The 23,653-nt window shown below is 47.8% G+C and overlaps 1 long non-coding RNA gene across 1 annotated transcript; it reads left to right on the top strand.

The window, feature by feature from the left end:
- The first annotated feature begins 9,739 nt into the window (after positions 1-9,739).
- On the top strand, positions 9,740-18,248 carry LOC108390610 (uncharacterized). Its single transcript, XR_001851553.3, has 3 exons — positions 9,740-11,493; positions 12,129-12,254; positions 13,697-18,248. It is a non-coding gene; the product is annotated as an uncharacterized lncRNA (long non-coding RNA).
- Positions 18,249-23,653: the final 5,405 nt, after the last annotated feature.

Genomic DNA, 23,653 nt, shown 5'->3' with positions numbered 1-23,653 from the left:
CTTCTTGGTTGGATTTTCCTTCTTTGTTGGGGAGAGCTTCTCCACTTGGGGAACTAAATGCTTTCATGTGTACCCAGATGCCATGAGGATACAAGCCTTTTATTCGGTACCTTTCCTTTTGTTTCTCTTCATCTGGCTATTAACTCATATGGTACCCTTTACTAAACTGGTAAACGTGTTTTCCTGAGTTCTGTGAGCCACTCTAGCAAATTAATTGAACCTAAGGAGGACGTTGCAGGAACTTCTGATATGTAGCCAGAGGGTCAGAAGCACAGGTAACTGCCTGGGCTTGTGACAGGTGCCTGGAGTGTGGAGTGGAGGGCAGTGCTGTAGGTTGGAGCCCTTAACCTGGGAATCTGGTACTGTCTCCAGGCAAATAGCATCAGAATTGAGTTGAATTCTCCAACACCCTGCTGCTGTTCTAGAATTGCTTGGTGTACTGTGTGGGAGGACTCCTTCCCACATACTTACACACATTGGAATCGGGTCCAGGAACCCGAATGGAGTTACACTATTATTACTGCTTTGTATAATATTGTTGTATGTAGGAAAACATAACCCTCACAGGTATTGAGAGACACTCGGAATCTCAACCACATTTGAGAAGGAAATATAAAACATCTCTAGTATGTTTTAAGTTTTCTTTTTCTCTAAAAAAGGTGTGTCCCTCTGGGAATTAAAAAATAAATAAAAGAGTCACTTTGAAAAAAAGTAAGGAAATATCTGGAAAAGAAAGATCAGTACTTAAGCCAGAGGAATAATTTCTGAACTGGAATTTCAGTAATAGATGGCGGTGTTTTAGAAGTGGGAGTAGAGATCTTGCCAGAGACCTTTGCCATGCCACGTGAAGATACAGAAGGCCCATCCAGTTTGTGGAGCAGTTTCATAGGTATGGATGTCCATTCCCTCCTTTACATGAAGCCAAAGTCGGTTTGCACGTCCATGCACACTTCTTGTTTCCATTTCATGTTGTCACTCACACTGGAGGAGCATGAAACTCAGCCCACTGAGATGCATTGGACTCTCACCACGATCACCCCCAAAGCAACTACCTAAGATCTCTTGCTAAAATGCAAAGCGAGTCTGTTCCTTTGCTCACTCTTTAAATCTTTCTCAAGCTCCCTGACCAAGGCAAGTTAACTCCCTCCATGGAGCCCCTTCCCTTATTTTCAGCCCCATCTTCTACTTCCTCCCTTTCCCCAGATCCAGCCTCCAAGGAGCTTCTGCTCCTTGGGATGTCCCCCAACCCCCCATACCTAGCAAACTCCTACTTTTTCTTCAATGCCCTGCTCAAAGCCACCTCCTTTGTGAAGCTTTCCTTGATTGCCTATAGGCACAGGCCTTTTTTCCCCTTTCTTTTGTGTTCCTGTGACCTTTTGTGTATCTGTCTCTGTCTGCCTATCTGTCTTCACCAGAGAATGAGCTTTTTCAGGGAAGAGACTGGCCTTTATTCTTTGTGCCTGAGTGCCAAGCGCATAGCCTGGTGTGAACCAGGTGCCCAGTGTAATGCAGTTGCAGGGCAGTAGAGTATAATGGTTATGAGCATGGCATTTGGTGCAACCCCACCTGAGTTTAAAGCCAGGCTCTGCTACTTTCTGTGACTTAACAGCTTCATGCCTCAGTTTCCCTACCTGTAAAGCGGGGGTAATGGTGCTTCCTACTCCCAAAATTTTTGTTGAAGTTCAAATGAGGGAACATATGCCAAGGGTGTGTCACTCATTATGTGTGTTATTACTATTATCTTTATTATTTCTGAATAAGGTGATAGTGCAGCAGGAAGGGCACTCTTAGTTCTGCTCCTCACCAGCTCAATTAGGCAAGACATTCTCTGAGAGATGCAGGCTGATATTACTTAAAAATATTTTGTGGCAGTGACACACTGGCATATTGACTTCCTGAAGAAACTTATGGAAGTTACCAAACACCAGCTCTTTGCTTAAATGATCCTCGCATATTTCCTCGGCCCTTGTCTATTTGCAGGGAGCACACTTAGCAAACCAGATGTTGGAAAAGGCTTGGCTAGAAAGGGTTAATTCCAGAGCCGTAGAAGGAAATGGGCTCTGGGGAAACAGAGGTTTCCAGGGGAGGAGGAGAATGAGGCCTCCCTGCATCCATCTGAGGTGCTGGGAAGCATTGCCGTGGTGATGCAGAGTGTGGGTCCACTTGGCATTTATGTGGGGATTTTTATTTTCTTCTGTTCTGATGAGGTTCAGTTAAAATATACTGTGGAGAGATGAGGCACAGAGAAAGGGAAACACCGTGCTCAGCCGGGGCGGAATGGGAAGTTACGGGAAACCCAGACTCTAGATCCCCCAGTTCATTCAGTAACAAACATTTATGAAGGCTGCTCTGTGCCACGCCTAATTCCAGGTATGGAGGACTCAGCAGAGAGCAATTCCAGGTATGGAGGACTCTGACCTAATAGGGACGGCAGGCAGTAAATGAAGGAAGCAAACACATGCCATAATTTACTGATTCTAAGATGCCCCTTCCCACCCCAACCCCATTTAAAAAACTCTGAAGTCAGAGGGATACATCTCACAATTTGAGGTGTGTCTTGAGAACATTTTTTCTTTCATAATGATACATAAAATAATGTTACACCTTACAAGTGATGACACCTGAGATTTAATAAAATATAATAATAATTCAGGTGATGGTATCCTTGTCCTCCTTGATACTGATTTATTTTCTTTCCAAGCAAGTTACTATAGAAATCTGAAGACTGGAATGGACAGTGATTTCTGTGAGTGATCTATTCCTGGGACTTCTTCAGGAATACTCAGCTCTGTCACTTATTTCTGTGAATCCACTTTCCTTTGAAACCAACAAGGATCCTGCCTGTTATCAGTAAGGAATTTGCTTGGCTGCAAATGAGAGTAAATCTAACCAAGAATGACTTATACTAACTTGCATAACCCTGAGGCTAGTGCAGGTATTCAAATAAGTCATCAGGCACCCAGACTTCTATCATTTTGCTCTATCATCCTCAGCTGATGACTTCAGTCCTCATGGTCACAAAATGGCTGCTACACTTGCTAGCCTTGTGTGCAGGAAGAAGGAGGAAGCACAAAGCACTCATCTATTCTTTTTCTCTTTTTTTCAAGTCAGGAAAACTAGCTTTTCCAGAAATCTCACTTGGCTGACTTTGCCTGTATCTCATAGGTCAGTGTGGTGTCACATGCTCAGCCTGAGCTAGAAGGTAGCTATGGAAAAGGCAGTTGTGGGTAAAGATGAGAGGCAACAGGGTCTGCTGTGCTGAAGAAACAGCAATGTAGTTCTCATGAGTGCAGGGTGTGTATGCGCACAGTGGTGTTGGTGGGTGGGAATCGAAGGAAGAGGGGACACATTTCCTACTCCTGAAGGGAAATCACTAAACAAATTCGTCTCACTTGAAAATGTGACAGAAGCCAGTCAGCACACATTGAGACAAGCCTGGCTTTCTCCACATTGTCTCCAAATATCCAGCCAGCTGGAGGAGCAAGATGATCTAATGGATGCCGACCCTATGTTACTAACCACCTACTAACTCCCAAATAAGAGGGAAATAAACTTTCCAGATCAGGGTACTGAGCACAGATTCTATTATTCTTGGAGAGACTGAAATGACTCCACCAAGAAGATGAATAGCTCACAAGGGAACAGGACTGCTGGATGGGGAGTCAGAAGACAGAGAAAGTCTCCTTACCCACAGGCTAGTGCCCTATGGACAGGACTCAAGTCCTAGGTAAGGCCCAGCCAGGTTCTCAAATCAAGGGGAGAGAGAACAGGCGCTGGGCAGGGAAGGAACTGGAGGATGAGGGGAGTTGACCATTGGGGGAACAAGTACATTAACTAAGGTGACACTCTCTGACGCCTTCTTTCCCAGTCTGATGGTCTTGCTTTTCCAAATATCTTTTCATCCTTGGCTTGTCAGCTACCACATCGATATAATTCTTTTTGGAAATGGTTGACAAAGTAAACACTCACAGAATTTATTGGTACCTAAAGTGGTAGATGGCAAAAGTGGCCACAGTCTTTCACAGCTCCCTTGTGCTTACTTAGTACTTTGCAAGATGACTTTGCAGTCCCTACTGCCAAGAGCAGCAGGCTATTCTTCCACTTCTTAAATTCAGGCTGTCCTGAGGACTTGCTCTTCCCAGTAGAATGCAGTGGGCATTATTTGTATAGTTCGGTACGTGCCTACTTCTTTCTCTCGGGAACTCATGTGAACAGCCCAGGCTAGCGTGCCTGAGAATGAGGTGCCATGCAGAGCAGAGCAGCTGCCCCAGCTGAGGCCATCCAAGGCTGGCCAGCCCCCGGGGACACAGAGCAAGGGTGAGCCAGCCTAAGTATGCTGAAATGCAGAATCGGGAGCTAAACATTGGTTGTTGCTTAAAGCCACCAAGGTTTGGATGGTTTGTTAAACAGAAAGAGCTAACTGATACACTTACTCTGTGCTAGACACTGGCTGTGTATGTTACATAACTGTCCTATTTCTTTTAACTATATTCATACCTATCAGTGTGTCGAAACGTGTTTTGGGGAGAAACAGCTCCTGGCCCACCTCACAACTTGCTTCTGCCTGTTCTGTTCTGATTGAGTTTCTGTGTAGTCATCTGCTCCAAGGAGCTGTCAGGCACTGACAAAAGGACCAGAATGGTCTGTGATGATCCCCCATCATTCTGCAGTCTCCTGTCACTTAAAGGTGTGTGGGGTCAGGGAGGTGGCACTCCATTAGGAATGCAACCAACTTCCCATTCTGCAAGCAGCTCTTTGGGGAGCTTTTGTACTGTTTTAAAGCCTGTGTAGGTTCCTGGATGTCAGGGACCAAGAGATGATCCTTTAGTGCACTCATCAGACAGTACTAAGGCAACAAAGGAAGAATGGAAGATACTCGATTCTTTCTATGCAGAAAGAGATGGGAGTAGAGAGTAGATGGAAAGTGGTAGCGTGCAGCCCTTTGGTGATGACAGTCACCAAAGCAGGTATCATGATAAGTGCCAGTCTGGGAAGCCTCATGCCATGGAGGAAGGCACAGCCTGAGGCCGGTGGTGCTCCTGCCTGGCTAGCTGCACTCTGGGGGGGGGAATATCCCTACTCTGGGTTTTTCTGCAGGAAGCTAGGCACAGGTTGCTGCCCTTGGGGTAACAGACCTGTATTTAAAGTCAGGGTGTCTGCCAAAAGATAATAGCTTTATATGTAAAATTACAAATCATTACAGATAATATGATGCAAATTATAATAGAAGCATTGGGAGTATTTTACTTTGATTTCATTTTTGCTTTTCTTTCATTGTCAGCCTTGTCTAAAGTTGCTGTGAAGGACACGTCATCCACATAACATTTACCCTTCAGCTATGGCATTGCTGTTGTCACTGAAGGAGGACTGAGTAGGGGCCGTGGAGACTGTGGGAAGAGCCTGCCCATCCACACAAGCTGTGGCTGTTTCTAAGAAACCCAGATTTAACTTTTTCAACATCAGTTTCTTCGTTTACCCTGTGGGCAGTGCCTAAACATGTTCAATTTCTGCTGGGAACTGGAGGTCAATTTTCATGGTTAATCCTTCATCAAATGCTAAGTGAAGGTTTTAAATAACCAATTGGCTGGATTTGTCTCCTTTACTGTCTGTGGCCTCTGGAAAGTCTTATAAGCACCTTGGTCCTTTAAAGGTTCAAACTCGAATTCTGTTTTCTTTCTTCTAAAAAGGGATGTGGGAAAATCAAAAAGGGGTCATTTCTCAACTGCTTCTCTTTACAGCCATGGGGAGGTAAATATTGCTGAATTTAAGGTCTGTCTCTAAGCAGCAAAACTGGAAAAGAAAGGAATAAGCAGCAAAAAAAAAAAAATACAGAAGTGTTAAAACAATTCTCTTGAAACGTTTTATATCAAACTTCTTTCAAGGAAGGAGCTTCAAACTGACTGACCACTGGGTCACTAAGAGAAGCGTCACAACCGTAGTCCCGAATATACAGATGTCTCCAAGGCGTGGCTGCTGAGAGGGTTTTTGACAGAGGTTCCCAGAGTCTTCAGGTGGAGAACTGTCCCCTTCCGGGACTGTGTGGGTCTCGTTGCACCTTCCTCTTTTTTCAGCTCCCCTGTGGGCCACTTGTTTCTGAGGAGCTCAGCACTCGGGTTGACAAGGAAACCTGGAGGCTGAAAATAGAGCCAATTTCCCAGAATCTCAGGTAATGAGAGGGGAGAGGGGTGGGGACTTCTTGGACATGAGCTCACGTCAGCTGATGAAATGTGGCTGTCGTGAGCTCCACAGCTCACTCTGTTCAGGTCCTGGTGACAGGGAAGGAAGCCAGTTTCCCTGGGAAATACTGCAGAGGTTTCCACTGTATTTTCATAGACAGGAAAGGCTGAGCTCCCACACGCTGGAAACATGGGCCAGACTCAAATGAACTGGCGGCTGCGGCTATTTTTCTAATGAAAGTGCTCAATGAAGTCCCGCCTGTGAGAACTGCATTAGATCAATAGCCCTATAACTCTCATTTTAATGTTTGTCACCTGAGCACTAGAAGTTTTCTGTGAACAAGGTCTGTCAGCCCAGGCGTCTCATCCCCGAGCCCACTGGCTTCTGAAACACACTTCAGATTTGTGTAAAACTTATCATTTCAAAAGTAGCTTTGCAACTTGTCCAGATGGTCTTTGGCCCTTCATGTTATACACAACCTAGGAGCAAGGTGCCCTCAGTTATTAATACTGTTCATGGCACACCTGGGTCAGAACATCTCCTTCCTCAGCTTCTTTGCTTGTGGTACTGACTCAAGAAAATAATAATAGCAAACATTATGTATTAGTTCCCTATTGCCGTGTAATAAACTATCCCAAACTTAGCTGCTTTGAACAACAATAAATATTTATAATCTCAAGTTTCTGTTGGTCAGAAATTCAGGGGAAACTTAGTTTGACAGTTCTGGTTCCGGGTCTCTTACAAGGTTTCAGTCAAGATAACAGCTGTGGCTGCAGCCGTCTGAAGGCTTGCCTGGGGCTGGAGGCTCTGCTTCCAAGGTGGGGGACTCACCTGGCTGGCAATCTGGTGCTGGCTGTGGGTAAGGAGGACTTAGCTACTAAACTACGTAAAGATATTACTTTGATTCAATTTAAAAATAGATATTAAACTAAGTAAATCAATATTCACCAAGACAGATATAAAACCAAATTTTCCTACTGTTGTAATGTTGTCTACTGTCCTTTACACTGCCACCTATCTCTTTTAGGTACATGTCTACCCCCCCTGCTCTGCATGCTTCTCAGGATCAGGAGCTTTAGGTTATTAATATTTCTGGTGCCCAACCACCCTGTGTCCCGACCCAGCTCGACTTCTCCTCCATTGCCCAAGAGTTTGCACAGCATGACACACAAGAAGGTGCTCAAAATGAAGAGAATTCAATAGAATCATGTTCTACCTGTAGTCCATTCCACAGCAGAGACCTCACTAACTCCGAGGAGAACCTCCACCCATGCTCAGTTAGAGTGAGCAGAACCGTGGATCTCGGTTGTCCTGGTTTGATCCCCACAGATGCACTATAACATCAGAAGCGCAGACAGTAGTGGACCATGGGAAGGTAGGAACAGGAGCAGTGGCCCCAGTGATTGCTTTTCTAGGCTAGGCCAGGGACTCTACTCTAGCTGGAGTTCCAGGCAGAGTAGATATATTTAAAGGTGGCCGCTCACCCTCAAACATGGTCCTGAGGGCTACTTGTGACTTATCACGTGGAGAAATCAGTCCCTGGCTGAGCTGTGGAGGCGCAGAGTGAAACAAATCCTTCTCATTTAAAAAGGAAAGTGTGTCCTCTCCCACCCAGACTACTCCCTGCACAGGCGATGGCAGGAAGGGGAGGAGGAAGAGAGGAAGGAGGAGGCATTTCCTTTCCCAGATCAGGCTGACATAACAGTGGCTCTGACCTTCCTCTTCATGGGTCTCCCAGGTAGTACGGCCCTACTACTTGTTCAGGAAATGCTTTCTCATCTGAGCACATACTTCCTCCCTGCTCTGCTTCCCATGTCTCTGCTCTGCTGGCCCACCCTCCAGGCTGAACACTGCCCCCTGCTCCTGCCCTGGCCGTGCTGTTTTGTCTTTCAAGGCCCCAGTAGGCCAGGACTCCTGTTGTTGCCCAAAGAAGAAACCCATTGCACATTAGCTTAAACTAGAAAAGGAACGTGTGGACTTAAATCCAGCCACTTAACTCCTAGGTATACACCCGAAAGAATAGAAAACAGGTATACAAGCATTTATTCATGAATGTTCATAGCATCATTATTCATTTTTCATAATAGCCAAAAGGTAGAAGCAACCCAAATGTCTATTCGAATGGACAAAATGGGTGAGGTATAGCCATACAGTAGACCACTATTCAGCCCTAAAAAAGAAATTAAGTACTTCTATATCCTACAACCTGGATAAACCCAGAGACCATTGTGCTAGGTGAAAGAAACCAGACACAAAAGGTGACATGTTGTATGATTCCATTTATATGAAACGTCTAGAATAAGGAAAGCCATAGAGACAGAAAGCAGACAAGTGGTTGCCAGGGCTTGAAAGGAAGGCGGGAATAGGAAGTGACTGCTTGATGGGTATGGGGTTTCCTTTTGGGGTCATGGAAATGTCTGGGAACTGAATAGAGGCAATGGCTGCACAGCATTGTGCCTGCACTCAGAGCCAAGGAACTGCACGTTTTAAAATGGTCAGTGGTTAGTTTTATACTATGTGAAATATACCTCAATAAAAAAAAAAAAAAAAACGAGAAAAAACCCAATGCTTACAAAATAAAATTTAATGACAGTTGGCGGTGGGGGGCGGGGGGTAAAAAAGAGAAAAAGGAATGTATGGGCTCATGTGAATGAAAAGTCTGGAATGGACCCTGCTGGCTTCAGACATGGATGTATTCTAGCTCTCAGTGACGCTGCCCGAGTTTTGTCTCCCTCTCAGCACTGCATCCTTCTCGGTGGCTCTCAGGTGGTGGGAGGAGAGGGCACTGCCAGTTCTAGCATCACGTGATGCTTCAAGAGTAAGACAGGAGCTTCTTCCTGGCTTGGTCCTGTGTATGTCCTCGGGCCGGTCACCCCAATCTAAGAGTATGGAGTATGATCTGGCTCAGTCACAGGGTCACCCCTGCAGCCAGCCCAGGAAGGGGGTGGGGGAGGTGTGAGGTCAGCACCAACAAAGCTCATGGGCTGTGTGGTTATGGTGGAATGGGAAAAGGGTGACTCTGCAGGAAAGGGTGTTGGGTAGCAAAAGCAATCCTCCATGGACCCTTCTCTGGGCTTTCTTGCCATCTTGCCTGGTTTTCCTCCCACACCACGTGCTAAGGTCAGCTCCTTCCCAGAGCATCTCTGCCCACTTGGCCCACTGGGACCTCCCCTACCTGCACCACTACTTTCAAGAGCAGCATCCAGCCCTGTAGGTGGTTGTGTTAAGTTGTTCAGTCTTAACAGAGAACACTTCGGCACCATGCACTAAATTTCTTATCTTTTCACCCTCTTCACTAGGAATATCTCCTAAGGAAAAATTCAGCAAGAGTGCTAAGATATATACTCATAGGGACAGTCTCTGGGTAATTGTTGGTAACAGTGAACATGGAATAACATAAATGATTCTCAACAGGGGAGGGGTTAAATCACTTATGGTGAAGATAAATGAAGGGCTGTCATGCAGCTGTTTAAAGGATATCAAATATCTGTATTTATTACTGACTTGACCATGAAATGTAATTTTTTTAAAATTATTTTTTTAAAAAGGAAATATAGTGTGACCCCATCCTTAAAAGCATAGCCTTTGTAAATCAGAGAGGTGACCATGGGATTCAGTCGCTATACAGACTTAATGCATACCTTAATGAACAAAATTAATACAAAATAAATTCATTATTTAATCACAACTCTGGAAGAACATTAAAAGGGCTCCAGTCATAACCATGTAGGCTCATCTCAGAAGCCCATTCCCCCAAGGCCAATTGTCTAGGCCCTGTACCTTCACCAGGGCCTCTATTGTGTGCTGATCTAACCCCCTGCTGAACTCTACTCAGAAGGAGTTCCCTACTCTGGATGTCCTCCCTGTCCCACTGCATTCCTTTGTTATGTAGATCAACTCAGCTCATCTCAGCAAGTAATAATTCTTCCTATCTCCAGAAGAGAGAAATGAGGGGAAAACAAATAGGCAAATTCAGGATTTTCTTCAGTGGGCAGGGAGAAGAAACAGGCTAAGACCACTCTTATGTTAATACTTTTATCTCATGTGAAAACACATATCTGCATGCATAGAACCTAGTAGGGAGAAACATACAAAAATTATATGAGGGCTATCACTGGGTGGTGGGATTACAAGTGATTTTTGCTTCTTTCTTTATACCTTTTGTCTGAATTTCTTTTTATAGAGCATGTTCTACTTTTATACTCAGAAAGCTTTTTTTTCTTTAAACAAGAAGGCTTAGTACTGTGGCATATTTCTTTTCATTCTTTTTTTTCCCAAAGATCCAGCAAAGGATAAAGAGAATTGAGTCACTGACTCCATCCTCAACACAGGATGATTTCTCTTTTCTCTTTAATTTTAGAACTTTTAAAAAGTATCCCCCCTTCACAGATTATAAGAAATACAAAAGAAAGAACATTCCTTGGTAGGTTTATAAATTTTACTGTATCATGCTACTGTGCAGATTGATTTAAAATAATTCAGGCCGAGCCTGCAGTGTAAGGACTGAGTTGCTCTGAGTGCCTAGGCCAGAACTTCCACAACCTGGGGCTGAGGGTGGGAGCGCTGTCCTTCCTTACTAGCTGCCCCTACAAACTCTCCTCCAAATGCAAGCTGACCCATGCAGCCTGGCCACTGGGTGTCAGCGACTCTACGCTGCCACGCTGGAGTTTTCATTGCCCCTCACTAGAGCCTACGGCAGGTCTAAGTGACCTTGGCCATGTGCAAAGCCAAGGAGGGGCTGCCCTCCATGCAAACTTGCTATTTGCTCTGAGAGTTCTGGGGTCTGAGCAGGGTAAAAATTACCCCGCTGCCTGGTCTCCTCTCCCTGCTGGGCCCCTCCCAGACTCCTCTGCCACCTCCTCTGGGTCCTCTCTGGCCAGCTCAGCTTTTGTATTTGGGCCAGGCAGGGAAAAAAGCATTTGGCTCAGCTTCTTGTTTGTCAGGAGTCCAACATCACCAGGGGTCTTGCCTGGTTTCAACTATTTCCCGGTGCTTTTCCTTGCTCCGTAGTCAAGTTTCTAGCCAGGATTTCTTGGCTCTGGGAAAGATTGAGTGCCTGTCTGAGCCTTCTAGGCCTGTGTTTCATTTGCAGCTGCCTGGCTCTGACTGGGTGACAGTCCCAGCTCTCCCCAGTCAGCCTATCCCTTCTGCTTGGCCAGCAGAGGAGGCCCTTTGTGTTGGTGTCCTGGGGACTTGGGAGGGAGGAGCTCCTACTTTGTAATGGCTGCCCAGTGTCCTGGGCTCACTGCAGCCCCGGCACAGGCTCAGGGCTGGCATTGCCTTCCAAGAGCCAGTAATTCGTACCTGTCTGCAAAGGTGAGAATGCCAACGTCAAACTGCCCCAGCCCCTAACTTTCTAGGTCAGCCTGGGACCTGTTCAACACCTGGTGCTTTCCTGCTAGAAATTTCCAGCTGTGCTGATCTTTCACACGGCTTGGCAAGGCTGAAAAGGTAGAAGCAAATGAATTCAGGAAGCCTGCAGAACATCAGACCTGGGCTGCAGGACACCTCTCCCTCTCCCCGATTAAAGATCTCCTGTGGACTCCCCAGTCACTTCCTGCCTTTGGATTCATCTGGGGGCAGAAGGCCTGATGGGGTAGCTGGGCCCTGGAGTCCAAGTCCCAGGGAGAGAGAGAGAACAGTTTACTGCTGTGACATTCTGCCCCAGGCAGGGTGCAAAAGGGTTGCCAGCCCAGTGCAGAGAAGGGGTGTGAGCTGTGGCTGCAGGTTCCAGAAGCCAACTTGGAAGATTGTTCAGGACATGGACCCAGAAGTGAAGAATTCAGGGGACCCCTATGTGTCCTCATCACCGTGGGCAACCCATGCCTTGCCATTGTGGGTGTGTGTGGGGGCTATGGATGTTAAAATGATGTATCTTGACAAAGACTTCCTCTCTTCCTCTTCTTTAGGAGTATAAAATATTTGCTGAGCTCTTGTTGCTCTTCTTTCAGGTACCACTATCAAAGGTATGGATCAACACTCAAACATTGGCAGCCTACGGAGAACGTAATCCTCAGGACAGTAACCCTCAGGCACGTTCAGTCGTAATCTTTCAAGAAGGAAGAAGGGCCTTGTCGGTGAGAGCTTCCTCTGTCCACTCCTCACACTCTAGCGAGTTTATAGGAGATAAAACAGGCAGCAGAAAGGTGTCCTGCCAGCCCAGCATGTATTTCCAGCTCCCTTCCCCCAGAGCTGCTGAAGCCCACAGCTGACTGCCGCGGCAGCGCGGAGCTGCAGGAAAGGCCGGTACCGGGGGTTAAGGAAAGCTACGTGAGGCTCTTCCTGCGAACCCAGGGAATCCCCTGGATGGTGGGTGAATCCAGGATGGTGGGTAGGAGGGGCTGCAGTTCCCCTGCTGCAGGGCGGTGGTGACAGGTCACAGTGACTTGGGTTTGGCCCGTCCTCTGGCTACTGCACGAGGACTTTCACATTCTGCACTTAGGTCCGCACACCACCCCCCTGGGAGGCGGACCGGTACTAGTCTCAACTACAGATGAGGCAACAGGCTCAGAGGTTCCGACCGCCCAAGATCTCTGGGCTGATAAAACGCCCGGACCCCTGGGCTGGGGGGCGGCTCTGGCTTGGCCCTCGGGGTGCCGCTGATCGCCCGGTTTGGCCTCGGCGGTCGGAGGCAGAGAGCGGGCTGCGTCTGGGCGCGGCCCAGGGAGGGGAGGCACAGCAGGAGCGGGCGGAGAGCGGGGGCTGGGAACATGACCGGAGGCCGCGGCCAGAGCCGCAGGCGGGCAGGCTTTCGCCCCCGGGTGCCCCAGCTCCCTCCCGGCCGGGGCGGCGCCGGCAGGGCCCCGAGGCTCCCAGCGGAGGCTCTCGCCGCGGCCATTGGCCGCCCGGAGCCGGGGTGGGAGGGGGAGCGGCCGAGGCGTCGGGTTACTGGGACCGACCGGCCGCGGCCGCGGGGGGAGGGGCGCGCGCGCGGCAGCTGGCCCGGGAAGGGGCGGGGTCTCGGGAGAAGGACCCCCTCCGCCTGAGGCCGGGCCCCGTTCTTGACCTCAAAGGGAAGCCATCACGACGTTCGTGTCCAACTCCCTCAAAAAACATTTGTGAAGCGCTCCTTACTTGCCAGGTAGTGTTGGACTTGGGCGGGTGCAAAGTGGCACATGTGGGTCTGCCGCCCAGACTTGCATCTAATTGAGGAAATAAGAAATCCACAGGGTAGAACGCTGAAGATACCAGGAAGTAGGTGACAGGCCTAACAGAATCCTGAGCAACCAGATAGAGGTTCCTGGGAAAGGAAGTCTTTCCTCCCCCAGGGTAATCTGGGAAGCTGCCACGACTGGGGCCAGGTGTGGCTTCCCTGACACCTCCCTCGGGGGCCTTTCCCCGCTCATGGGCCGTCCGCCAGCCCTCGATAGCCCTCCTGGCCACCCTTCCCTGCTCTCTCAAACCTTGCCCCAGTGCCTGTACTCCCAACCTCTCTAGGACGCTCACTTCTTCCTGTCTGTGCTCTGAGGACAGGCTGCCCCCACAGCCCTCACCAGTAGAGGCTCTTTTCCCCCCTCAGGCCGTGCACTTCTCTGCCTGGAGACGTCCTCACCACTGAAGCTACCAATCTGGACCCCCTCCTTCAAAAACCCAGCCCCTTTGGAGTGCATGTTATCGAGAGTTTATTGCCCACTTCTCCTAGTTAGTGTCACCAGTCATCCCCTGGTCACTCTCTGTGTGTCCCTTGATAATAGCACGAGACTCTTTCTCTTCCCCTGACCTCGTCCTTGGTGACTTCAGCGGCAGGGCTGACAGGCTACCCAACACTCTGGCCCCTAAGTCCCTTCACTGCCTTAGCCCTGGCAATATATTTCCCCTGCCCCACCTTAGCTTCCTGGTCAAGCCCTAGACCTTGGAACTATGAGTGTCTACACCACGTCTAAAATCTCAGATTCAAACATCCCACCACCTGCCAGCCCTCTAGCTCACTCTCTAAGTCCTTTGCACCCAAGACCTCCAATTCATTGTGCTACTGTTCTTTCACTATTTATCTCCTACCAGGTCTTTGCTTCTCAGTCAGCTGAGATTTCATGATCCAGCACACAAAATCTTCCTTGCAAACACTCTTAACTCCCTTACACTGCTCTCTCTCCATCATACTCACCTGGCAAACACCCAACTGTGGTTAGATCAAACTGTTTTACTTCACACCTGCAACGGAGCGGTTGAACACCGCTGAAGAAAATTCCCCAGCTACTCTAGATGAACTCACTTCAAATTTACGGCCATAAATTTCAAATGGGCACTTGAACTGCTGGACAGTCCTGCTGTAGTTTCTTAGAAAATTCCTTTTCCCTCTCCACAGAGCAACGATTTCACACTTTCTCCTCTCTCTACATATTTTCAGCAACCCTTCCTCTTTCACTCTCAGTCTGACCTCAGATTACCCTTTATAGAGAAAATAGGTACAATCAGACCAACTGCCTGACCTTCCTGCCACGAAAGCCCCCAGAATGCCCGCGGCTTTGCTTTCTCCCCGCCTCTCTGTGGTCACTCCTCCATCTGTGCCTGGGGCCCTTTCCCCTTCCACCAGCCTTCACCTTCCTTTCCTGCACCATCAATCCTCTTGACTAGATCTTTCTTATTGAAGTAAAACAGGACTTCTTTCCCTGAACTTAAAAACATGTTAGCCTTAGGCTCACATCGCCTCAGGCTACAGCTCCTTTGGTCTGCCTCTCTTCAGAGAAGTTGTCTGTGTACACACACTCCTCTTCCCCATCTCCCAATCTCACCTCCCGCCACTCCAGCTGGGCTTTTATCCTTACTGTTCTGTTGGCATAGCTCTTACCAAGACTGCCAGGGACCTACATCTCGACTAGACAGTGGCTAGTTCAGAGTCCTTGCCTTGTCTGGTCTCCCAGTGGCACTGAACGTGTTAGACCGCTCTGTGGCGGATTGAATTATTGATCCTAGTTCTTGTCACTCCTCCCTGTGTCCATATCCTTCTCGTTAAAGGTGGAGTATATTTTCTTGCCCCTTGATTTGGGCCTGGCTGTGTGACCTGTTTGGTGAATAAAATACAGGAGGAAGTGACATGGTGCCAGGTCCCAGCCTAGGTGTTGGGAGGCATCTTAAGTTGCCTCTTGCCTATGCCTACTTGTGCCAATAGTATCGCCATGGGAAAAACTTGTCCCAACTGGCCTGCTGGTGCAAGGATGATGAAGGACATGTATGTAGAGCAGACCCAGATCCAACTACAGCTTAGAGCTGCCCAGCAAAGGCCAGCAGCGTCTAGTTGACCCACAGTAAGGTAAGTTAAAAAAAAGTAAGGAAGTAAAATAAGTTTTTACTGTTATGTGCCATTCATATTTTTGTTTGTTTTTTGTTGTTGTTACCCAGCAATATGGGACTGATACATCCTCCTTCTGAAATACTTGCTTTGCTCAGTTTCCCTCTAATCACTACTTTTTGGTTTTCCTCTAACTTTACAGGCTATTCTTCTCAGTCTTTGCTGGCTTTCTCCCTACCAGATCTCTAAATGTTGGAGTAGCTTTAATTTCAGCCCTCTCTCCTATCTTAACTCATTCCCTAAGAGGAATGATCCAGGCCACAGCTTTGAGTGTCATCTACATGCTGGCTCTCAAATTTCAGCCTGAAGGAGAGATGCCCCTGAACTCACCCTGTCTCCGTGTAGCCACCTGATGTCTGATAGGTCTTAGCATGGCCAAAACAGACCTAGTGATCCGCCCCTTTTCCCCAACCACCCAGTCAGCCTAAAAATGGAGGCTTCACCCTTGACTGCTGCATTCTGTCAGGTCAGTACATCAGAGCAGCCTCCTGCACTTCCAGAACTGGTCCAGAAACCAGTACCACGTCTCCCCAGTCTCCCCATATGCACAGCCACACGCTAGTTCTCTCTCCTCTTGCCAGAACTTCTGCAACTAAATCTTCAGTTTTCCTCAGCTCCTCCTAGTCTGTTCTCCACAATGCAGCCAGAGTGATCTTTCTAAAGGGCAAATGAAGTATCTTCACTTCCACCTTAAAATCCTCCGAAGGCTTCCCCTTGTAAACATAATAAAAACCACACTCCTTACCTTGGCCCATGAAGATTAGATCCATGGGCCAAGTCCCAGTCCCTGACTATGTTCCCAGTGCCCTCAAATCTCTGTGTTCACACTGCTGCAACCACAGCAGCTGGCCTTCCTGATGTCTCGAACATAGCACCCGCACTCCTGCCTCAGGGCTTTTGCATTTACTATCCCTCCTGCTTGAAGCACTCTTCCCCAGATCTTCATGGGGCTGCCTACTTCCCATCTATAAGATCTCAAATGTCACCTCCTCCAAGAGGCCTTCCCTGTCTAAATAAAGCTACAGCACCAGCCCCACCGCCCTGTGCCCCCTTACCAACACCCTTAATTCTATCACATTAGTTTAGCTTCTTTGTAGTACTTATCAACATGTGAACTTGTTTGGCCTTGTATCTATTATGTTCCTTCCCATTAAAACACAAAATCCTTAAAGGCAGGTGTTTGTCTTGGTCTTTGATGTATTCCCAGGGCCCAGAACATGCCCTGCACATAGTAGGCTCTCAGTAAATATGTGCTGGCTGATTGATGCCAGAACTGAATGTAGAAGGGATGTTATGGCTAGATCACCGAGATGGGGAGGGTGTCCCAGGAAAGAGAGCTGCAGGGCTAGAGAATTGAAGATATACCCATGGTGATGCCGGGGGTTCCTGTTCACAGAGCCGAAGAATGAAGTTCGCCAACACTCAAGGTAGGAAAGCAAGGCAGAGGCTTTTATTTAGAGAGAAAAGTGAGATGACAGAGCTCCTGACTCAGTCCAGGAGAGGCCCGGGGTGGTAAGTTGTCTAGGGATTTTATAGAGGGTTGAGAGACAAAGGACTAGGGATGTACACCTGCTAAGTGGTCCCAAATTGTTTATCTTTGAAGAGATTAATTTTATTAGTCTTCCTGATTATTTACAAGAAATTTACTGCTCTGATTTCCTCGCAAGATAGCAGCTTCCTGGTTTGGGAGTATATCACTCAGGACTGCCTGCTTTGCTCCTAAGGTGAGCTGAGTTATTGTCTGTTTGTTACAGAGTGTGTTAAGAAAGTTACTTTTTAACAAGTTGGGTTTTAAAATGCAATCTTATTTTCAAGATGGAATCCTTCCTGTTTGTTTTGGGCTTGCTTGTTAAATTGCCCAGGTGGCAAATCACTTGACTAGGGCTGGAGGAAGAAAAGCAGCACCTGGGTAAAGTCAGAAAAACAAGCTGGGCCCCCCAGCAGGCCAAAGCAAATTCTACAATGGATTATCTTGCTTTGTTTCCTCTCGGCCCCACCCCCCAGGCCCAGGAGGGGGTCAGGCTGGCTACAGGGGAGAATGCATGTGAGAAATGGGGGAGAAAAGTCTGCATGGTGGGAGGGCTCGACGGACCTCACTCCTAGTCCTTTGAATTAGTGGGCATTGCTGACAATTATGAATCATGAATGTGGTATGTTCAAAGCAAAGGTTTTAGGATGATTAACATGGTTGAAGGGTATGCATTTCTGAGTGTCCTTACTTAACTAAGTGCTATCCTGTAGAAGACAAAGACATCTAGAAGAATCTGGGAGCCCAAGGGAGTCAGAGATGGTCCCTTAGGATTCCAGATGCAAGAAAAACCCATTATCTAACCTTTTAGGGACCAATATTGAGTTCTGGGTTTTGGACGGTCTCCCTGGATAATTAAGGGTTTGCTGAACGCACAGCAGGCACTCACACACGTGTTAATGAGCTGGTGCCCTGTGTGGTAGGCTCCCTTACACTCTCCCCCTCTTAGCACACACACATACACAAGACTCCATTGCTTTTTTATCACCCAGTGACTGCACACAGCATCACCAGACCCCCACTCCACGGATACACCCGGACCCAGCTACTTGCCTTCCCAGGCCCCTCCACCCAATTCCATTGTCAAGAGTTGAACAAAAGGCCCAAGGCATCCTGGGTTAAAGGATTTTAACTCTGCCAATCCCAGGAGGCTCCAACAAGCAGCAGCTTCCTGCAGCAGAAAAGTGACTGAGAAATCTCCCCAAGGGACGGGGATTTTTTTTTCTGCTCTGAAAAACAGAACCTGACCGCCAATCAGACGGCTCCCCGCAGAACACTACCCCGGCCCCCAGAGCCCCACCCCAGCCCCCACCCCAGGGATTAGGAGCTCTCCCTCAGACCTCCCTGCAGTCAAACGGGTATTTATTCGTTTCGCTGAGGACATCTATTTGTGGCCGTCAGGCTTGCTCGCCTCCACCCAAGCCAGAGGATTGGTCCCCGCCACCCCCATCAGAAGGGGCTCCCGTCTGCTGTCCGCCTCGCCCCGCCCCCCCGCCCACTGCCTTTCGCACTCCACCCCGTGCCCGCATTGCTGCCCCGGGCACCTGGTCTGTGCCCCCGTCCGCTCGCCGCTGCTCCCGGAGGCGCCGCACAGCGCCCGGCACAGCTGGAAAGTGGCGGTTCTACTGCCTGCTCGGCCTCGGCGTGGCCCCTCCGTCTACCCAGCGCGGCCCCGTACTCCTCGGCCATCAGCTCCTAAACCTCAACGGAAACGAACCTGTCTTCTGGAGGGGAAAGGGGCGAGCCAGTTCTTTGTTAAGAGCATCTCCAAGGGTGGGTTCGTTGCGTCTCAGTGCGCCTCTGTCCTGACCGGGGAGTAGTATTTGGGGAGCCCTTGCTGGCTGCTCTGCCCCAGTGCCAGAGGTTCCGGGAACAAAACTGCATTTGGTGTCAAGCCCCATTTGCCCACCCAGAAATTCAAGTTAAACATGCATTTTTTTTTCCTTAAGTTTTGCACATAGAAGAGATACCGGGTAAATCAGAAACACGTTTGGAAAAGGAGAAAGCAGTAAACGATGGCATTTAAACACAAAAATGCCCACGCCGGGGCCGAGGCGCACCCGGCGACGGCGCAGCGCTCTCTGGCGGCCGCGCAGGCCCCCGCCCCCACGCTCCTGAGCCTCAGACACTGGGACAACCTTGGAGGAGGGGACTTAAAGGTGTCTGATGCCTAGGCCTGGGAACTGTTTCTGTGGTTCTGTGGCTGACGCTGAAGCCAAGAACCCAGGAAAGGGTCCCAACACAAAAGAAAACCCCTTTTTCCACTTTAAATGGCGGCCTAAAATTCGACCAATGTAGCATCATCCCTTCACTTACTGGCTTCTTTTTAAAATTCAAGTGGGTCAAGGGCTGATAGCAGATAAAAAACTCACCAATATTACCATGAAAGAGACAGGATCATACCATAATATGTACCTTTGAAGGGCAATGGCATTTAATAAGTATCATCTAACATTTTGGCCCCTCTTGTTAGTTGCTAGGGCATCCTTTGTGCTCTGAAGAGCAGTGTTATTTTAGGCTGCCCCACCCTCAGTAGCCATTACCTCCATTTCACTTGGCTCCAAGTTTTCTTGTCTCTTGAACATTCTAAGCATTTCTCCTCTCTTTCCACTTCTCGCTCTCACAGCGGCTACATGAGTTGGGCTCATAACAGGTAACTGCCTGGATCACTGCTACCCCAATGGGAATAGCTGGCACCCTCCCTTGGCACACAGGATTCCAGGGAGAGCCTGGGGGTCTCTCTCAAGTTTTCTCTCTGCCCACGTGCATCACCACTCTGCCTGGAGGCCCCTGCCTCATGCCGGTGGGGGACCCACTTCCCAAAGTCAGCAGCGTCCTCTTGCTTGCAGCCTCTTGGCTATCTGGAGTCTCTCTTCAGAAAAGTATTGCAACTCCTCCATCTGGTGGAAACCGGAAGAGCTGGGGGTACTAGGTTTCTGAGGAACCCAGGCAGGTTCTCCCCCAGTCACCCTGGTTTCCTGTGAACCTCTCTGTTCTCTGCCTGAAGGGTTTCCACACATCCATACTGTCTGGTGGGAGTTCCTCCAACTTCGTATCTTCCTTGTCTTCAAGGTATTTCCTGCTGTATTTATTGCTACATAACAAGTGGCTTAAAACAATAAACATGTATTTATTTGCTTATAACCCTGTGGGTCAATTGGGCAGTTTCTGGCCTGGCTCTGCTAGGCTTGCTTATGTGGCTGTGGTGAGTTGGCAGGTTGCTGGCTGGTTTAGGGCAGCCTCACTCACATAGCTGGTGGTTAACAGGCTGTCAGCTGGAGCGAAAGGGTGGCTGAGTTCCACATCTCACATCCAGCAGGCTGGCCTGCATTGGGCTTCTGTGAAGCTACAAGGCTTCTCTGGGCCAAAGCTTGGAACTGTCACACCCTTACTTCTGCCCTGTTCTCTGGATTAAACAAGTCACAAGGCCAGGCCAAACTCAAGGGATGGGGAGATATAGACTCCAGCTCCTGATGAAAGGAGCTACAAAGTACTGTAGCCCTTTTGCAATCCACCATGCCCTCTTCTTTCATGGGGCACACTGTCAATAAAGTAAACACTCTCAAGATACTATATCCCTTATGCACACCAGCACAGGCTCAAGTCCAACAGTCACTGTGTCTGGGTTCAAATGTTGGCTCCATGCTTACAAGATGTGTGACCCAGGGAAGTTATGTTACCTCTCTGGGCCTCAGTTTCCTAATCTGTAAAAATGTGAATTGTAAATATTAAGTGAATTAACCCATATTAAGTACTTACACAGTGTGTGGCATGTCCTAAGTGCCCGATAAATGTCAGCTAGTGTGCCAGGAGGTGACTGCTGGCTGCCCACCATGATAGCTGAGGTGACCAGCACCATAGTCCACACCTGCCCCAAAGTCCCCACCCATGACTGCTGACAGTGGCAGCCCTCAGGTGTTCACAGGGCCCCACTGAGATGCCAGTGAAACGGGCCTGTCAGTTTCTACCAGCTCTTTCTGTGAAGCTCACCTCTCCACAGCTGGGATGGTTTTGCTGTTACAAAAAGCACCCTGAAGTCAGACAGACCTGAGGTTTGCTGCCAGCCCTTCTTCCTGAGGGATTTAGACAAACTAATTCATCTCTGAGTTTCAGTGTCCGTGCCTGTAAAATTGGAGTAACCACAATGCCTCCCACAGAGTTTATAAAGCATAATATGAACTCTCACCTAGATTACTGAAATAGCCTTTGAACCGGACTCCGCAGGCTCATGCCCTTAAAAGTCTATTAAGTCTATTCTCTACTTGCAATCTTATATTTACATTTTTATTTTGTTACACTAAATACTTATTAATTTTTAAATAACAAAAACTACATATTGGATGTTAACAATGCTGGAGTGTGTTGCCTCCTGCCTGTAACTCTCTCCGTATTCATCCAGGCATATACAAACACATACACTAGAGTGACTTTTTAAAAATGCAAAGTGAACCATATCACTGCCCTTCTGAAAACCCTCCAGTGGTTTGCCATGGACTTGGAACAAAACCCTAATTCCTTCTCATGTTCTACAAAGCCCTGTGATTTGGTCCCTGCCTTCCTCTCCTTGTTTCCTACCCTTTTCCTTCTCAGTCCTGCCACATTATACCTTATTTGTGCCAATTATTTTCTCTTTTGGGTCTTTCTTTCTGTTTCTCTTGATTTTAAATCTTTTTTTAAATTTTAGTTGATATACAATATAATATTGGTTTCAAGTCAATGACACAATGATTCAAGTTATCTACATTATTAAAATCTACATTATTATCTACATTATTAAAATCCTCACCCCCGTAACTAGTGTAGTTACTATCTGTCAACATTCGAAGATGTTACAGAACTATTGACTAAATTCTCTATGCTGTACTTTCATCCCTATGACTAATTTATATTATGATTGAGATTTTTGCCTCTTTATGCCCTTCACCTGTTTCACCCACCCACCCTAACCCCTCCCCCATGGTAACCACTGGTCATTTCTCAGTGTCTGAGTCTACTGCTATTTTGTTCATTTTGTTTTGTTTTTAGATTCCACATATAAATGAAATCATAGGGTGTTTGTCTTTCTCTGCCTGGCTTGTTTCACTTGGCATAATGCTCTCTAGGTCCATCCGTGTTGCAAATGGTGGGATTTTTTCTTTTTTTATGGCTGAATAATATTCTTTATCCATTCACCTATTGATGAACACTTTGGTTGCTTCCATATCTTGAATATTATAAAGCAGCAATAAACACAGGGGGGATGTATATCTTTTCCAAAAAAAGAGAGCATAATATGAAGAACTTGAGACTGTGCTTTAAAAATGCTGCACTCATAGGACGTAGATGCCATGTTGTCCCTGAAGACGCCCCTCCCATAGGTGCTGAGCAGTTGCCATGGATGAATACTTTTCCTCAGAAATACCCACAGTCCCTCAGGAAGCCCTTGCTCCCTCAGTCCACCAAGATGGGTCAGGATCCTGGGGAAGAAGCTGAGCTCTCCCTGCAGTTGTTGGCTTAATGTCTGGTCCCTCCACCATCCTTCCTGATTCTTGGACCTATGCTTCATTTCAACCTAGTACCTCTAATACTACTTAGCATATGTCTGGGCAGGGTAGGTACTTAATAAATGTTTGATAAAAGAAAGAATGAGTAAATGAGAATATAGGAATGGAGAGACTTTCCCTCTCCTCTCCTGGACTCTCTGGGTGTGTCTATGACATAACTAACAACAGGCAGAGTAACAGGAGTAAAAGTGTATGCATTTAATATTACATGCATGGGGAGTCACAGGGTAAAAAAATGAATATCCAAAAGGAGATGAAATTTGAGAGCTTAGATGCCATCTTAGTAGGGAAAGGCAGGGGGGATGCAGGTCCTAAAGGGGAGAGTACATAGTTCTCAGGGAAGATGAGTGGGCCCTTAGAAGACTAGGTGGCAGGCATGACTGTGTGTGACAAAGCTTGTCTGGGTGTGCTGTGACCTCTAGTCTCCTCCCCTGTGATGAGAGTCCTTCTTCTCAGGCTGATGAAACTCCAGGCAGGGGATTTATGACAATAGAGCTCCTTTTGGAGGTCATTAGGCCAATAAGGGGAGTTTGGAGAAAGCCTCTCCCTGCATTTACTGTTTTCCAAGTGCCTTCAGCTCAAAGTAATCGTATATCAAAGTGGCATATTTTAGGGTGGCGTGTCCTGAGGTTCTTCAAGGACTTCACTTCACTCCAGCAGTTTTTCTTTTCCTTGGGGGAAACAGACTTTCTTTTGGATGACTTCCAAACTGAGTCAATCCCCTCTAGTAGAAGGGAAGATGTTCCTGAGAACTGGGAGTAGGTGGTGCTTCTCAACCTGACTGCCAGTTGCAATCAGCAGGGAAGCCGAAGACCAGGCCCACCCCTAGGGATTCGGATGTAAGTGGCATGGGAGCAGCTTTGGTGTCCAGAAATGGGAGATAGCCCTGATTTGTGCACATTCACCATTTCCACTGAACCCCTCCCAGAACTGAGTCTTCCAAAGCTGACAGCAAAGAGCCCCAGATTCCCATGGCGTTTCCCATACAGTTCAAACCTGAGTGGAAAATGAATGAGGCTAGGCAGGGATTAAGATGGACACCATGAACCCCATTCCATTATTAGGTGTGCATTTGTGTGCCCAGACAAAAGTGAGAAAAAAAAAGCCACTCATCAA

The sequence above is a fragment of the Manis javanica genome, chromosome 1 (genome assembly GCF_040802235.1).
Source record: "Manis javanica isolate MJ-LG chromosome 1, MJ_LKY, whole genome shotgun sequence".
In the NCBI taxonomy this organism is placed as follows: Eukaryota; Metazoa; Chordata; class Mammalia; order Pholidota; family Manidae; genus Manis; species Manis javanica.
The sequence above is the reverse complement of the archived record's forward strand: the minus strand, read 5'-3'. Positions and strand labels throughout refer to the sequence as shown.